The 18513-nt window shown below is 40.9% G+C and overlaps 3 long non-coding RNA genes across 3 annotated transcripts; 2 read left to right on the top strand and 1 right to left on the bottom strand.

The window, feature by feature from the left end:
* On the top strand, positions 1 to 5509 carry LOC139828790 (uncharacterized). Its single transcript, XR_011740760.1, has 3 exons — positions 1 to 203; positions 706 to 778; positions 5331 to 5509. It is a non-coding gene; the product is annotated as an uncharacterized lncRNA (long non-coding RNA).
* Positions 5510 to 7646: 2137 nt separating this feature from the next.
* On the top strand, positions 7647 to 12091 carry LOC139828789 (uncharacterized). Its single transcript, XR_011740759.1, has 2 exons — positions 7647 to 8438; positions 11438 to 12091. It is a non-coding gene; the product is annotated as an uncharacterized lncRNA (long non-coding RNA).
* Positions 12092 to 13061: 970 nt separating this feature from the next.
* LOC139828703 (uncharacterized) lies at positions 13062 to 18117 on the bottom strand. The gene is made up of 2 exons (XR_011740618.1): positions 17579 to 18117; positions 13062 to 14532 (listed from the first exon to the last, which is right to left on the bottom strand). It is a non-coding gene; the product is annotated as an uncharacterized lncRNA (long non-coding RNA).
* Positions 18118 to 18513: the final 396 nt, after the last annotated feature.

Raw genomic sequence — 18513 nt, 5'->3', positions numbered from 1 at the left:
AAAGCATTGCCCTTGCAGCAGATGTAAGCAAACCTGAGGATGTGCAAAGGATTGTGGATACAATCGTAGCTCGCTGGGGCACGGTTCATATTGCATGTAACAATGCAGGAATCAATATGAACTCTGCAAGTGAAGATACTTCCCTAGAAGAATGGGACAAAACTTTTAACGTTAATTTACGAGGATTATTTATGTGCTGCCAAGTAAGTGAGAAACACTGTACTGGTTTGTTTTGCAAACAGGTACTGATTTTCTAAGCATTTACTTCACCAAGATTTAATAACACTTTATTAGTAATTATCACAATAAAAATGGGTCCTAGTTTTGGTGGAGTTATGGAAAGATTCGTTTTATATCAATTACAGGTTTTGGTCAATATTTTCAAAAGCAGCTGGTACTTACTGTCTGCCCAAGCCCAGACATTTAAGAAGGTGGTTATTCAACACTTCCAAAAAAGATCTGAGGGGCAAATCCCAACATGAGTGATTATTTTGAAAAAATATTGCCAACAGTGAAGAGGGTCTGAAATGGTAATGGGATTTTTCCTGCATCAGCCATTTTTATACCAAGTTTTTATATCAAGTGCTTAAAAAAAATGTGTTAGCACATAAACTCTTCTGAAAAGTGAAGACTAATTTATTATCATGTCATTATTAGCACAATCACAAAAAGGGTCACTGGTCTTTCCTTTAATTTCTGTCACAGGCTGCAGGCCGCATTATGCTGAATCAAGGATATGGGAAGATAATTAACACAGCATCTATGGCAAGTTTAATAGGTGAGTGATGAGAGCTAACAGTTGTGCTTCAGAATCCATATTTTAATTACTACCGATGCTATTTGAATCAATTAAACCTGTATTGGGAAGGAGTAAATCACTGACATTTTGTATTAGAGGAAATGTACTACAAAATTTTTATTGATATCATTTTTCAACATTTATCTGTCCTCTATGTTTTAGAGCACTTATTACTTTTTATAGAAGAGGTGGAGTCACCTTCTCTGACTCCGATGCACTGATGGCATGGGAGAGGGGCTGGTGCACCCCGCGTTCATTTCAGGAAAATGTGGTTGAGTGCGGGAAGCCGTGGTGCCCATCTGATGTTTACAAGCCACACAAAAGCTTTTGTGCCGGTCTTCGCCCCAGTACCTGTGGTTTTATTTCGTTACCGTTGCCAACAGGTGTCTCCACCAACGCTGCTGAATCAGCAGTGTCGTCAAAAGCGCCAATAAACCATTGTAACATATGGAATGAAATCCCTACTGCTGAGCTAATCTGGAAGGCAGTTACATGCTGGTGAACTGAGGCCCATGTAACAAAAATTGATCAATTACACAAATTAAGCATAGCCCTTTAGGAATTTATTTTATTGGTCTGGACATCTGTTGCAGTATTGTCCAAATCCAAAAATCAAACGGTGCCTTGGGTTGCCAAGTTAGGCAAGAAAATCTAGTAGCTATAAAAGTACAACTGAAACCCCCTGTATTAATGTCATGTCCATCTGCTGAATGTTACATAAATACGCAGTCTTTTTATTTTCCTTGGGAATAACATTTATTTTTACTGCGCCCAGTTTGACATTCGGTGACATTCTGCTCAGTTTATTGCACAGTAACTTTAAATGTTTCTTCAAAAGTGCATTTATAATGTTGTTGTTAATACTTTTTTTCGAGTGTCTTTACCAGCTGTTTTACTTACACTTAAACAACAGCATCATCCCTCTGCCCCAGCTTTGTAGAGTTACAAAATCTCTCAAAGAAAAATAGTTTTGAAAAGAATGTAAAGCTTTGAATTTCAAATCTCCCTGAGTTTTGTGCTCTGCTTTGCATGGTGGGGCTCTGCTCCGGGCTTGGGCTGTCACTGTCCACATCATCGTTGCAAAGCAGGATTTACTGAGAACTATTCCACCCAAGAGAAAGTCATGAAGCTCCGGAAACTGGCACCAGCTGGGGGGCTGCTGGTTTGGCACACTGCTCCTGGCCTCGCTCTTGCAGCCCACAAGTGCTCTCCCCTGCTTAAGGAGGTGCATTTCCCGGCTTCTCCATTGGGCCCTGGCGCAGCTCTGCTGAGCTGGAGGTGATGCCATTGCACCACGGCATCCAGCCCAGCCCCAGCTCGGGGTTGTGCCTCCTTGGCTGGCATGGCAAGTCCACGGAGACCCTCGTGGGGATCACGTTTGAGGGCAGTATCGCTCCTGGAGCTGGAATGAGTGTTGGAAAGCAACCCTAAGAGCAGCCTGGAAGGGTCATTGCAAGATAGGTTTAAATGTCAGTGAAAGTTAACGCATGCTAGGCCAGAAGTTAAGAGACAAAGAGATGTGTTTACCTTCTGAACCTGTTTGAATCTTGGCATTGAAAAAATCTAGTAGTTATAAAACTACGACTGAAAACCACGATGTTCATATCATGTCCATCTGCTGAATGTTAAATAAATATGTTGGTTGGTTGGTTATTTAAGTATGTTGGCCAACTGGCATAGTATGAAATGTTTCTAGAAATAGTTAGGGGATATTTTTTTGTTGTTGTTGTAGGTTGAGTCCTTCCTTGGAGATACAGGAAAATGAGAAGACTCTTAGCAGGATAGGGAGGTTTTTGTTTGTGATTTTCCAGTTACACTGCTCAGAATCAGTTTTAATTAATTGAAGATAAGCTGCATACATTTTGCGTATGTGCATTTTGATTCTGGTATTTCACTGGAATTATTCCAGACGTATGCTTCAGCAGTGGAGACAAGGCTGCTGTGGCTCAGCGATTTGCACAGGTGTAACTCAGGTCTGTGTTTTTACAGTGAATATCCTAGTGGTAAGTGGTCTGGTTGTCTCTGTGTGCACCTCTCATTAACATTACACAGCTGCTTCAAGGTCAGGCTGGAAGCCTTATGCACCGAACAAGGTTGCAAAAACATAATGTCAGGTATTTAAAATATAATGCAGCTGAGATTGGCAGCATTTTTATCTGCCTTCCTCCCATCTTCTTCATCTGAAACATGAGTGAGTATGCCCACTTCCCAGAAGCCTTACAAATTCAGATTTTGTTGGTGACACTGCTGGAGGCATAGCTTTATTCACAAGTTCTAGCCCTGTTTTGTGTGAGTTTAGAGGGCTGCAGATTTGCTCTTTTGCCTATAAGAGACCACCTGAGGTAAGGGAAGGAATGTGGGTGTTCAGCTGCAGAAAGCCCACCCAGCACCAGAGCTTTGCAGCACCCGTTGGCTTCTTCTTGAGCTCTTCTGATTGAAAGGAGCTGAGTGTCTCAGGAGGGAGAATTTTCATCTTTTGAATTACCTTCCTCAGATAATCTTATGAAGACAAAAGGATTTGCATGGGAGGACTCTTGAAAACCCTGAGCACCCACCCCAAATCAGAAAGCTGCTTCTGATGGATCCCAGGAACTTGCTGTTCTCATCCACGTGTGCTAGAGGTGCAGAGCCGGTGCCAAAACTTCTGCTCTTAGCCAATGCCAAATGATTTATCACAAACAGACATGTTTGGAAAGTTTAGCAGAGAACTGCTTTTGGGAGGTTACAAGGTTAACTACCGAAGTTGTATGTAACTTGGAGCTGATGCATGGCAATTAATCAAGAAATTACGTTCCACTTCTTTTCAAGAGCCCACATGGCACACTGCGTCTGGGGGGCAACAGGCACACGCAGAGGGCAAAGCAGTTCTGCTGGTCAAAATGCGAATTATTTCATATTGAACAATAAATCAGTGCAGAGTAGATGCTGGCAGAGATGGGGCATGGTGTGAAATGCTCTTTATAGCAAGCAAAAAGCCTCTGAATTCTGAACAAACCTTCAGCACATGCAGAAACAAAGAAGCACTAATTGTTGCTCCCATCGTGTCTGTGCTTTAAATCTATTCACAAACATCTATGATCAAGGCAAAAGTCCTTACTCACATGCTCAGGAATTTGCAACAGCGTTTTCATCTCTTTCAGACTTTAGATAATTCAGTTAGTTACCATCTTCTTTTCACCCTTTAAATTGACATACTTAAACCCAATAGCTTTAGTCAATAGAAGGAATTGTGGATATGTTGGGATACCATGTATGATAGTGAACTGGAAGAGATGCACCATCCTAACTTCCTAAATTAAGAACAATTTAATCCCAAATGCCAGTTTTGCTTATGTGCTTTTATCAAAATGTTGTGGGGTTTGTCTGCTGTACCTTACACAAAGGCAGCAGTTCAGCCTTAACTAGCCCCACAGGCTACAATTGCTTGCCTTTGTGATTACTGATATTTAGCACCAATTCTCCCCACTCTTCCTCCACAGAAGAGTCAGCAAATTGGTGATGCTCAGTACAGATACGGTGCTGATTATGGATCAGTGCTTTGCACTGGGTTTATTTAATGAAGTCATGATGGCAGCCAGAAAAGCCCAAGGAAAGACATTTTGTGGGTGTAAATCCCAACAGCTGGACTGACTTGCTGTGACTCCCGTGGGTTTAAAGCACTTTACACTCACTGGGGATTTGTCCTTAAGTAGCTTTTCAGGGAATACTGCAAATGTGAGAGCTGGTGGAGGGGCAGAGCCACTCAAGCACGTAGCACTAACAAACTTGAACATTGTAATTAGCAAGCCGATCATTTTCCCTCTTTGATTGACATGTGACATCTCTGAAACATTTTCAAAAGCTTCAGATTTTGAAAGTGGTGGGTGTTCTGAATATTTGGGACGCACCTGTGCTCACATCCGCACAAACACTGACTAGATAATATGTGTTTGCTTCAGACTATGGATAATTTAAAAATTAAGGAGAATAATTTGTTCCAAGAGGCTAGACATATTATATTATATTATATTATATTATATTATATTATATTATATTATATTATATTATATTATATTATATTATATTATATTATATTATATTATATTATATTATATTATATTATATTATATTATATCTATAATGTTTTAAGTAGTATTACAGTGTACAAGTATTTTGTATATAAACATACATATGTGTATAATATATGAATGTGCATGTGTGTATAAGATTATTTCTCTTTCTTGAGAGTAGCCAAACATTGCATATGTATGTTTAATACATTAGTTTTAGTTTTGTCCAAATATAGAACCTTTAAAATATCTTTATTTTTTTTCTCTCATTTTGCAGCAGCCCAGCTGCTGGGGCAAAAACATTAGAAGGCAAAATTCAGATTCTCTTTTGTGCTGTGGGTGGCTGAATTCCTGTTTCTCCCTGCCTAGTGCCAGGGCAAATGGCAAAGAGTTCCTCTCAATACAAGGAATTGTCCATGTCGTGTTTAAGCTATCTCAGTACGTGAAGAATGAATGATTTTCTATTTCTGAATCCCTTCTAGTCCCACACCCACAGAAGCAGTTGGCATACAATGTCTCGAAAGCCGGGGTCGTAAAATTGACACAGACATTAGGAACCGAGTGGATTGACAGAGGAGTAAAAGTCAACTGCATTTCCCCGTAAGTAAAACATAGTCTTATTTTGAAAGTATAAAGAATGAAATCTTCTAAAAAACTCCAATGAACAGTATCTCGGCAAATAAAGTTTCTAATTAGCAGGTGGATTGCATCCCTTTTTATGTTGTCTTTTCCTTAACAAAGGTTTAAATACTTAGAACCAAGCCTGCTCTGTTGCTGCATATACTTAAGGATTTAAGAAGAGGTTTTAGCATTTGATAATAGGTTTTCCAACAACATGAAGGGTAGTTTTTAGCATTTCTCTTCCAGATGAAATATATCCTTAGTCTGTCCAAGCCTTCTGTGGTTAAAGAAAAGGCTTTTGACACTTAATAGACAATACTTTCCCCTTTTTACTTGAGACAAATATATAGGCACTTTAAAAGCCACATTGTACTGCCGTAATTGAGATACTGTTCAGGTCTGACAATCACAGGAGGCCAGGTGTAATTTTTTTAAAATATATATCTATATAAATATATATATATATATATATATATATATAACAAATTATATTTTCCTTCTTTTCAGAGACTGAAAGCTGTATGGTTTATTTTATGGTATTTATTCACAAAGAAACGTCTTCTTACCACATATACTTTTTCTTTCCCTGTTTCTCACACACATGCCCCACACAGTCATTTTATTAAACAATTAACAGTGCATGATAGTGCTAAGCAGAAACCCAAGTGGACAGCATTAATTGGAAGCGGTCAAATTCCATAGACCATTGAAGTCAATCAGAGTAAGTAAGAAGGGCAAGATTTTAACCCAGGAGTTAAATTGTAATAATGAAGATATAATGTACATCAAATTGGGAAAAACAAATTACATATTTTAATCCACGAAGTAAAGTGAAAAAAAAAATAATCACAGAGAGGCAAGTGCCTCTGTTTTTACTGTCGGTCTGCTCTCCACTTCCTTGCACTAGCTCTCTTCCTTATGATTATTTATTACTAATTATACCAGTGACTCCAGCCTTTGCTCTGTGGAATCCACAGATTCTTTAAACAGCATTTTACTTTGTAATGGGATTTTCCCCATGCCAATGGTAGCAGCTCTGCAATAATGTTCTCACAACTAGTGTTAGTGCATTTACACTGGCTTTTGAGAGCCAGGGGAGATGAAGGGAATTAGGGAAGCTCAGCAGGATCTGTGTCTGAAAACACACAGGTAATTGGTACCAGCAGAGGTGAGATAGTAGTGCCACTTTCACAGTGATCATGGATGAGGAATCTCTTAGATGAGGAATTACCCATTTGTTGGGTTTACATAAATCTAACAAATATCCACTGAATGATCAAAACTCATTGTTTTGTATAAGTTGGAAACATACACTCATATTTGAAGAAGTTATGTTTCTGGAAACAGTTGTCAGAGCATGGAGAAAAAATAGTCACACTTCAATTTTTTTACTTATGAAGCCAAAACAGGGCTGTATTTTGTTCATCCCTAAGTATCTAGAAGATACAAACCTGCATTTCAGTGCAGATTTGGACTCATGCTTGGATCCGTGGACCTAACTGGTCTCATTGTCATGTCTCTTGATGTCACTCATGAGGTACAGGGCCATGTTTAACCCACTTGAGATTAGTACGCAACACTGGGCAGTAAATGCACAAGTCTTTCTGAACATGGATGTCCAACCTAGCATGTAGCCATCTCCAACAATGAGAGGATTTTGAGGAGTGAGAGGAAGTTTTGAGGAGTGTAGATATATGGCATGATGGTACCCCAGATAATCTCTGCATAAACAAAATACATAAGTGTGCCCGTAGGTCCTCTGCCCTTCCCACTCACAGTTGCATTAATGCTTTAAGGCACTCTCAGCATACCTCTGGCTGAAGCTCCGAACATTCCAGTCTGGCCTTAAATATTATTTCACCATGCAAGCCTTTTGGCCTTTTTTCCCCTCTTCCTATCTGGTCACTTTTTACCAACTTAATTTCTTAATGAGTGCATAAAACTTATGCAGAGCAATGCATAAAAGCTATCAATGCATAAAATGTTATGGCAAAGTCCTTAGGATAATTTATTGCATTTATAAAGTTGAAGATTCAAGCTTCTCTTGCTGGCAGACAAGCCTCATGCCTATGGGGAAAGGTGGCCAAGACTCCCTGAATGCTTTGGCTGACTTTGCCTGTTGCTTCATTCAGAAACAAGTGTCTCCGTGTATCATGGTAACTGCGCTCACCCCTCCTGCCACCATCTACTGCAATTGCCTGGTACTCTGCTGCACAGATGATGCTGTGCAAATTTAAGAAGGTGCTGGAGTCTTCCTGAAAAGGATGTAGGGGTCAGGCTGCAGAGGGGACCGGGTTGCAAACAGAGACCTTTACAGAGCACTGACTGACAGCTGACGCCTGACTGCCCACAACGTGTTTTAGTCCCTTTCCTAGTCCTCACACATGTGATGTGTGTTGGGTGTGATGGAGTAGGGAACTTTTGATGGTATCGTTTTTTTGGCAAGTGCAGCATTGGAACACTTCATTTTTGCAGCCATTGCACTGAATCAATGTCCATTTTGGGGGCTAATTGCATCTCCCTTCTTGATTTGCAAGGCATAAAATGCCGTAACGTGATGACCCTTGGGATGAGCAGATAGAAGTTGACCTTCAGCTCAACCCGCAGCCACAGCTGTGCCGGCTTATCAGGACCCAGTTAAACTCAGTGGTCTCAGGGGATGAGCTGTGTTCCGCACTGATGGGCTGCAGGAATTTGGGTTTGGGCTGTGATGGGCAAAGAGGCTTCATCCTGTGTGTCTGCCTTGTCTCCTGGGAAGTATGGAGGCAAATGTAAAGTGCCATACCAGGTTTTTAGCCCAGTGGGTTTGAGGAGACAGAAAACAGGTATGGCAGGATCACCACAGTTTTTGAGTGTACCTCATCATGGAAGAAGAAGCAGAGTTGGCAGGAGAAGGAGCACCCCAGCATCACCTGAAGGTGTCCCAATTAAGCAGCATTACTACCCCCATTAAGCAGCAGTTGTTGCTAGTAAGTATCTTTGGACTTAAATCTAATTCCTTGGGAGATGTCCCAATTAAGTGGATCTCTTGATTAAACACTTCCTGATTAAGTGGAGTGTACTTAACTCATTCAAATTAATAACTCATCTGAAAGAAATCAAGTTACACACAGATGGAATCTTTTTTTTTTTTGCTCTCATTTGGGCATTGAGCACACGTAACAATTCCAGTTAAGTATCTGCTAAGTGATATTTTTCCTAATGTATCTCTCAAAGTGGAAATGTTTTAAGCAATTGTTTTAAGCAATTGTTGGGGATTTTTGTGTGCTTTTGTGTTGTGTGTGTGTGTGCTGTTTTTTTCCCCACTTAATATCTCAATTGTCCTGTGTATCAATAATGAAATATTGATGCTCATGTCTAATGTTAAGGAACCAGCAGTTTGATATTACATTGACATGCAACAGAAAGTACTGATAGGCTCAGCACTGCATATGAGATGAGGTAGGGAATTAATGCATTGGCAGTTGTCTTTCCTGGAACTGGTTAGAAGCCAACTAAAATCTGCCTAAAAGGGTTCGACAACATTAAATTGCCCAACTTGGCATCAAAGCTTTCCCAGAAGATGTGTAGTATCAATGACATGCCTAATATTTATAGTGCCATCAGTATGTGTGTTTGCAACTTTTAAGTTTTGTGCTATATTTTTTCTCATTTATAGAACAAAAATTTTTAATGAAGATGTTTTTATACATCTAAATTTTTGCTACTTGAAGTGAACCTAAAGAAAAGTCCAGCAGGAGGCAAAGCACTGTGATTTACAGGTTGCAGTGATCAGACCAAAGGTCATTTTTAAGAACACATTGAAAAACGTCCTCTTTTTAGCAAAAACTGTTGTGCTGGAGGACTGTGTGTAGTATTGCCTGATCTGCATTACCTTGGGGTTAAAACATATATGTAAGTAAAAAAACAATTAAAAATCATATGGATCTTATTCTGGTCTCTAATAGTGTAAAGCCAGTATGAATGTGCTGATGATTTTGTAAGCACGGTGAGAGGCACGTAAGGGAGAGGAGTCCAACATATTTCACATCTACTGCTCAAAGCACATTTCTCTCTGAAGAAAACCAGCTCTCGAGGAGTTTGGGAGAGTGAGGGGGGAGAGAAAGGGTTTATGCTTGGGGGAAAGAAGTAAACCATCCGCAGTCCTATACTGGAATGTGTTTGATTTTATTATGTTGCCAGAGCTTAAGTGAGCTGCATTGCTCAGTGTTTCTGAACTGCTCTGGTGTTTATTGACAATTACAATAAAAAATAAGGCTGATATTTAAATCCTGCCCGATTAGTGAAAACAGAAATGTTTGGGGGAAAGTCTGAATTAGTTCTACTTCATAACAGATTAAATAGCAGATTTCAGCCTTCCTTTAAAACAAAAGGTAGGTCTCATACCCAGAATCCAATGTGTCTCAAAAAATTATTTCCTTGGAAGTATAAATTGGGATGCCGATGAAGTTTCAGAACAAAACGGGTATTTTTATACTTTGTTCATTTCATATTTATCACTAGCTTGTTTGCTAATTTTCATTTGCAAGAGGCAATTCTTCCAGCTAACTGGCTGCCTCAATGGGCCACTGATTTCTTTGAAGTGACAGTCTGTAAATATGCATAAAAAAGAGATGCAATTAGCGTGTGTGTGGTTCAGTGCAGCCTGATTTCATTGGCAAGTTTACCCACAGTGTTGATAAGCTACATTATCTAGAAAATTGGCCGCTGAAAAACAGCACCTCTGATTGCCAGCAAAGGTTCCAGATAACAGGGTGCTGAAGAGAAATATAATTGAGGTTGAATATGTTAACCAAGGTGTCACATGCTCCTTAGAAGCGCTAATTTATCAGCATGTTGGAATTTTTATTAACATTTGGAATGCATTTCTACCACACTAATGAAGTGGAATTGGCAGTTCAGGTTTTAGTTATTGTCATTTCTGAGAAGTTAAATGTAATTTCTCGTTAGACACAGTTATGTAAATATATTTGTTCAGGGGCTGAAAAAATTATACATTTCACAAAATACAAATATGTTGTTAAGGAGGAGTATGACAAATCAGTTGCAGCTAAAGTCATAAAAGCCAGCCAAATGTTTGCCCTGCATTGTGCTTTCTGGATCATCACTCATTTTTAGGGCACCTGAAGAAAATGAACTTAGCAGAGTTTTAAATAATGGTGTAGTCACTCATTAATGTAAAAGAGGCAAGACAGGTAAATGCGGTGTGTTTTGTTGGGTTATTGGTTTAAGGAGAGTCGCATGGAGCATGCTGTGCTTATCTTTGTCTCTCCTGTTTTGTGTGGAAAGGGTCTAGTGCCCGGAAGGGCACTGGCTTTTGATTTTCCTGGTTTTTGATATCTGGGAAGTTGGGCTGTTTTCAGTTTCTGGGCTGTACACAAGTAATCTGCATACTCATTTTAATGAAAATTTGAAAACCTCTAAGCCTGCCCGTTTGCAGCGAAAGGCAATAACGGAAGAAGCACTATTGAAGTTTTCATAGGATCATAGAATCATAGAATGGTAGGGATTGGATGGGAACTCAAAAAATCATCCAGTCCAATCCTCCTGCCAGAATAGGAACACCCGGATGAGGTTACACAGGAAGACATCCAGGGGGGTTTTGAATGTCTCCAGAGAAGGAGACTCCACAACCTCCCTGGGCAGCCTGGTCCAGTGTTCTGTCACCCTCACTGAGAAGAAGGTTCTTCTCATATTTAAGCGGAACCTCCTGTGTTCCAGTTTGTATCCATTGCCCCTTGTCCTATCATTGATTGTTGAGAAGAACCTGGCTCCATCCTCATGACACCCACCCTTTACATATTTATAAATGAGGTCAATGAGAGACAGAACAGGTCTGACTTCTGCCTCTCTTTCGTGCTACTCCATGATTTTTCCTTCTGAATTAACATCACCAAAACCTCTAAGTGCTGTCTTTCCCTTTGGGGAAAACCCGATCCTAAACTCTTGGTGCATGTGCTCGTTGCAGGGGCATCGTTGACACACCGCTCATCCGCTCCAAGGAGCTGCGGCCACTGGTGGGGCGCTGGCTGGAGGACATCCCCGCCGGGAGGCTGGCCCGGGTCACTGACCTGCAGGCTGCCGTCGTCTTCTTGGCCTCTGAAGCCTCAGACTACATGACAGGCCATAATCTGGTCATTGAGGGTGGCCAGAGCCTGTGGTAAAGGATATCCTGCAGCCTCCCTTCTCGGGTATAATTTGCTTTGGAAAATGTGTATTAATGTTTAGCTTAGTCCCAGTTTTGGCCTGTGTGGCTAAGTGGCCAGCTAATCTGAAGTGATTGTTTTCTTCTTTGGGGTGTTGCTTTAGAGACTTGTATAATGAAAAAAGAGGGGAAAAAAAAAAAAGAAATCTTTCATTTTCAACATTTTCAAGTTTTTCACTATGCATTCATATTTCTGTTAAATTGGCATTTAACGATATAAAGGCACATTTACTGCAGTGAGATTTGGCTATTATTTAGTTTAATGGGGGCATTTTTAAAGCTATCAATATTAGCTGGTCTGTGTAGTGTATTGTTCTTAGGATTTTTTTGTATTCAACTTGTTCCAGTGACATCTGTGAGTGGTGAAAAACAGTTGGATGTAGTGTTAAAAAAATAAATTAGTTCATTGCATTTGAACCTGAATGTTGCCATTTTATATTTACTGGTGTTCTTGGTTTTTGACAGTGTTTTTATACAAACACCCACATAAATGCCCCCGAAAGAAAAGTACTATACTTAATAGAGAATCATGCTTGGTAATTATAATGGCTCTAATCCAGAGCCCATTGAGGTAAGTGGGGACTGCTCATATACTTTAAGTTAAATGCATGTATAAGTGTTGATACAACTGGGTCTTTGTTTTCCTTGATAGGTGGATATGAGCAAAGGTCTCCTTCCAAAGTTTTTTTTTCCTCCTGTAAAATTCTAAAGACAGCTCTCAGGTGTAAATCAGGGCCAGCTCAAATGGTATCAGTACAGTTCTGTTGGCTGAAGAGCTAATTTCAGCAATACTGCTGGGTTCGTTGCTTATAGGCAGTAAAACGTGGCACAATAACACCACCGTTTTGATAACGCTCTGAATTTATACAGACTTCCATCCTGAGGGCCTTTAAGCATAACCTGAGGAGAATTTACGGGAAGGAATTCACTTGCAAATCCTCGTGTCATTTGTTTTGCATTTGGCAGCTCTTTGTTACCATAACATAAATAATTTTGGATGAATGTCATTACTTTGATTAAGTGCTACAAGTCCATACATTGGCTAGCCATTATTGTGGTGAATTGCTATAATGGTTTCAGACTTGACATTCGCTGCCACATTGTAAGGTATGCATCCCGCTGACGTACTATCATCATTATTGTGGATAAAGTGCAAGAAGATACTTGTCTTCATTACATTTTCTATTAGACCATTGATAATTAATACATATCTCATGTTTCATCTCTAGCCGTTTTTCTGGGGAGTGTTGCTGTTAAGCGACTCAGGGCTAGAGCTTTTTGGCTTGAAATCCCTACCTTGTGTGCATGATCTAATTTATTGACAATGCGCTGCAAACTCACAGACTTAAGGAGAGCTCAATTTTTGATAAATCTTCAAGAAAAACAATTAAGGATTTAAACGTTTTATTATTTTTCTGGGCTCACAAAACCTTTTCTCTCCTAGCTCCCACACTTGCATCATTTTGTGTCATGCTCTGGAAGGCTCGGTGGAGTTCTCACATCCCTCTGCCTGGCTTTTCACCCAGAGGTTAATGTGCAAACATTGGTGAACTCATCAGGAGCTCTTCCAAGGCATCCTAGAGGGGCTTGTATACGATCACTTGGACTGCTGGTGAACAGTTTGTTGCAGCTCCTACCTAAAGTGTAAAATAACAAACTTCAGCTAATTTGAAACATGAACTGTGGTTGGCACTGGAACTATGACCAATGTTCTCGCTTTCTCAGTAGAAAGACAAAGAGCTGAACAAGTTGCTAAGGCTGAACACCCTTTCCCTGTCTGGAGATGGCTGCAGGTTAGCTCCAAAAGGCGCTGGCAGAGCACTGCAGGAAGCTGAAGTTCATTGCCCTGGTGCCCAATGTTCTTGGGAAGATTTTCAGCCAGCAAGGGTCATGCTTGACTTTCGCAAGCTTCAAATTAACTTTAAAAACAAAACCCAGACAGAAAAAAAAAATAACCCAGACTTAAAAAAAAAAAAAAAAAAAAAGAGAGAATTATTTCTTAACCAAGCAGCCTTCAGTGTCTGGACTAGTGCTTGTCTTGCTCTGATCTCTTTGCCCCCAGGCTCTGCCTTTGAAGGGCTGAGTGGGCAGAGCAGAGAGTCAGTTTACCTGTACACAGGCTGATGTGGAGCTTGGACCCTCTTTTGGAGACACTGCCATGTGCCCATGCAGATCTGGCTCTGCCCCTTGATGGCCCACTGAGGCTGGTAGAAGAGGCTGTCGTCATTGGTACTCACCCCATGATACAGGAGGGTCTCAGGATGAAGCAGCCCAAGGGAGTACAGCACTTGGGACCATGCCCCTGCATGGGCAGACACCCTCACAGAACTTTTGGTTTGTGCAATATCCTCATTGTGGCCAAAGAAAGGAATTCTGGAGGAGAAGAGGGTCAGGGGGAAATGCCTCTCCCCATGCATGTGTGAGTTGACCAGTGTCCTCCTAAGGACAGACCTTCACCTCTCTCTTCCACATGCCTATACCCAGGACTTAAGCTGTTCAGGGACTACAGCAACATCACGGTAGCTCTTGATGGTTTCACTTGCAATTTCCTGGGGGAAAAGGCTGATTTCTGCTCAAAACACAGGGTTGACCATGCAGTGATGTTTCTGCCTGATAGGACCGAACTTCACATTTGGGTTGGGATCTGTGCCTTGCTGCCTCGTGGCTGCTACCTGGACATGAGGCTCCTCATCGGGTGCAGGATTGCACCCTTCCACAGATGATAACACATCTGTGGGGTATCTTCTGGCAACACAGCCCTGAAGCAAGTGGAAGCTGCGATTTCCGCTTATAAGAGAAAAGCAGAAGCTCAAGGGGGATGGCAAGAAAACCCTTTTTCCTTTCTTAGCATGGAAGACCTGGAGGGAAAAAAAAAAAAATAGAAAAGAGACATCTTTCTGAGTACTGATGTGGGTGAAGCTGCGAAATGGCAGCATCTGTATTTGATGAGGCTGTTCGGGACAGCCCAGCCCCAGCCCGGCGGTGCGGGGCGGCGGGCAGGGCGGGCGGAGGCGGCGGGCGGAGGCGCCGTTCCCGGCGGTACCTCTAGGAGGAAACCTCAACCTGTGTTGTGTCTGCGGGAGCTGGGCTTCCCGGCTCTGCTCTTCAACTTTTATATTGTAGCTAAGTTAGTACTTTTGATATTTCTAAGATTTATTTTATTTTTTTTTTTTTTACATTTATGTAGAACACCACATAATTGCAGAAAAGATAATAGTCACATACCCTAGGGCTTGGTGTACACTTATGTTAAAAGTACAGCTTTTATTGGCAGCTAAAGTAATAACCTTTCCATGTCAAATTGCTTTAAATTAAACTTAAAAAAAAAATGCTGGCTGATACCCACACTTAGTAATTGTCAAACATTAGCATAATGGGGAATACTAAAGCTGCCTAAATCTTGGGTTTAAAAATAATTATTTACTTAGGTAAATTCTCTATTCAAAAGCATAATATTAGATTTTTTTTTTTAAACACAGTCTCCTCGATGTATACATTAAAATGCAGGCTTAGCTTGACATGGCAGTAGGACTGAATGTTATTGTGGCCTCTGAGAGTAAAAGAGGGATTTTATACCTTTATCTCATCCATCCATCATTGGTCACTCTGAAAGACCAGCACATTAAGGTGACACCTCCGAAGTCATAGGTGCTGCAGGTGACATCTAGTGACCTGAGACCAGTGACCTGGAATACCTGCTGATCGCTCTTGCCGCTACCCTGAAGTGTACACATAGCATTTCTCATGCTGGACGGCATCTGGGAGATGGGTGTCTCAAGTATGCAGGTATGCAAAGTCAAGGGTAACAGGTCAGTAAAGTGTTTCATACAGGTGCATTTTACTTACCTGTTTCAGCGCATAATTGGAGCAAATGCAGTGGGTACCACTCAAATTTCCCATGGGAAGCAGGAGAAGCACCTGTGCACTGTGACGTGTGGCTCTTGGTGCTCTCTGCTGTATGTGGAGGAAACTGGACCTACCAGGTGCCATGAGGACACAAGTCCTCATGGTTTTCAGCTTTTTGGGAGGCCCAGACACTGAGGTGCTCTGCTGAGGACTGCCATCCCTCTACTAGAGCTTCCCTGTGGAGTCCACCACAACACTGTGAGTCCACCAGTTCTTCCTCAGAAACATGTCAATGTTTTGCTGGAAGTTCAGCAAAACCCATTCTGGAACATTTTTTTAAAGAAATCAGCAGTTCCCTTAGAGTAAAAGTTTTTGTGGCAAATTACTGCATTTTAGGCTAGAAAGGTAGTGGAAAGGGATTGGCAGCTGAAAGGGATTGCCTTTGTCAGTCCCTTAGGGAGCAAGATGCTCTGGAGGCTCTTGATGCCTTTCTGGCCAGCTGATGGAGGAGCAGAAGAGAGCAGTAGCACCTGGGAACAGGAGGTTTATGATCTTCAAGGGAGGGAGTTAAACATTTTTTGGGAAGGGAAATGCAAGGAGATGAGGATTGAAAACTGGATATCTTTCCCAGCCTTGCCTAATACCCTATGTGTTTTATGCTGTGATTATAAATCTGATTATATATTAATTTTCACACTGTTTTAATTCTTTAAAGCAGCGAAGGGAAATACTTACCCTTCCTCGGAGAACCCCAAAGCAGTCACAGCATGTGCCTGCTCACAAGAACAGGTTGACATTTTTCAAAACTCCCAAATCACAGTGAGTGTTTGCTGCTAGATTTTCAGCTATCCCATGTCTTTTCTCCATTCAGTGCTTCTTTCCTATTTCACCAGAGCTCTCCCTTCCCCACCTGTTCTATTTGATCCTTTTCACCTGCTCTGCTGCCAGTGCTGCTACTGTCGCCTCGTTGTACCAAGGCAAATGGAGAAGAGGGGAGAGGGACCAAGCAGAGTACGTTGCCAGTACACAAAAGTTGCCCAGAAATGCCTCTGAATACCAAGGCCTGGGTTCAGCCTTCATTTACTTGCACCAGAGATGCAACCCAAGAAGCTTCTGGTACCAGGACTTCATCAGCAGTAGCAAGCACAGGAGGACTTTTGTTCACGGGCGAGTACAAGTAACTCACATCTCAGTGAATATGTTCTTGAATCCTGGGGTGGCCTAAAAATGTATCCAGCTATAAGGGAAGGCTTTAGAGCCCATTCTCTCTCTTGTTAAAGTCCTTTCCCAAACTGGGCATCAATGAGAACTAATTCAGCCCTTACTGGCTTGGGCATGGGGACAATATGCCCTCCCCTGGAAGATGTCCTTTGGGACATAGCCCCACACTGCAGCTGCAGCCGCTTTCTGCCATGCTCTATTTGCTCCCCTTTCACCAGCATAGCATGCTGTGTACAGACACAGCTTGTGTCTTTAGGAAGCCTCATTAATCCGTGAGATACTTTTTTTTTTTGCTTGACAGTTTGTAACAGCTTCTTAAATGTGCAAACTAGTATTTTCAGATTTGTATTAATATACCAACAAATAGATTTGTGTTTCCATAGGCTACTTACTATGTCTGGACAGACTATGGACTCTACCTGACATACACAGTTGTTGCATACATGATATGTTAATGCATTAGAGAAGCCATTCATTTAAAACTGTTCAGAATGATTAAGGGCTTTAATTACAGCCCCAATTAAAACAAGGTTTTTGGTAAATAGCAAAATGGCAAATACTATGCTATTCCATTACATAACTCTCTGAATGACAGTGTGGTTTGTCTCTGTTGCTTCTTTTATTGTCATACCACTCATCCAATTCTGATGTTCAAATCCCACCTAAGAAATGGTAGCAGGCTTTACTTCAATGCTAACCTATGAATAAGGTGTTGGAAGTGTTGTTTTACTTTTGCTATGCTGCACAATGCCTGTGCTGTAAGAGATGAATTAGTTGTGGGACTGAGTTCATTATCATATATTATTTTCCATATCTCACTCAGGTAGATGTACTCACCATCTTGCATGAAACCATGTTAATCCTCTTCAGCAGGATTTCTCAGGGCAGTGCGATTGTCTGGGAGATCAGTTTTATCCCTTTTTGCAGGGAACTGTTGCCTCTGGTGGCAGAAATTTTGGTTATATTTAGAGCCTCCAAGCAGTACCACGCAGAAAAACAACTTCAATGAACTTCAGTGTCTTTCTCTCTAAGGACTTCACATGCTCCTTAATCTTCTACAAAAAGTTTGTTTTTTTTTTTTCTTTATTTCTGATTTTAAACAGATCTTTCACTGCAGAAATGTTGGGAAGTCTCTTCTGAGTGGTAGAAATGGCTTGAGTGGGTCATAAATGCTATGCTAGGAAGTTGTCCTCCCTCTTCCTCTCCTCTGGTACTTTCCTGAGTCAGTCTTGTGGTCTTAAAGGAAGAAGCAAATCTTCTCTCTTCTGAAGCTCCTCATAAATGTGCTTGCAGTTAATATGAGTCCTTTTATATTCTCTCCCTTCAAATTCTTTGGATTAAAACAAATACCGTCTGGTTCTTTTAGCTCTTTTGATTATATATTCAGAACTATTGTGTATCCTGGAAAATGAGTTCTTTTCAGTTTTCACTTTTCTTGACAACAAGCTGAAAAATTTCCCCAAATGAAAATTTTCTGCAAAAGTCTTAGTTTGTTCCAAGACCCATTTTTCAAATAAGTAACGTTTTGATGAAAAAATGCCAACCTGTTCTACTTAACAACTGTTCGTAGCACTGACGAGAGAAAAACAAGGAATTGGAGAAAAAAATTACCGAGTCTGTTATGTAGAGTTAATCTTTGAATATTCCTGTTGTTTCAGTAACAGACAAGATGTTGGTATAAGTAGATGAATATTTAAACATTAACATTGACACTGACTTGTCTTCTCAATAACATATTGATCTCATTCTTTCTATAGAGATTATTATGGACT

The sequence above is a fragment of the Patagioenas fasciata genome, chromosome 10 (assembly GCF_037038585.1).
Source record: "Patagioenas fasciata isolate bPatFas1 chromosome 10, bPatFas1.hap1, whole genome shotgun sequence".
Lineage (NCBI taxonomy): Eukaryota > Metazoa > Chordata > Aves > Columbiformes > Columbidae > Patagioenas > Patagioenas fasciata.
Note: the sequence above shows the minus strand (reverse complement) of the source record. Positions and strands in the feature narration are given on the sequence as shown.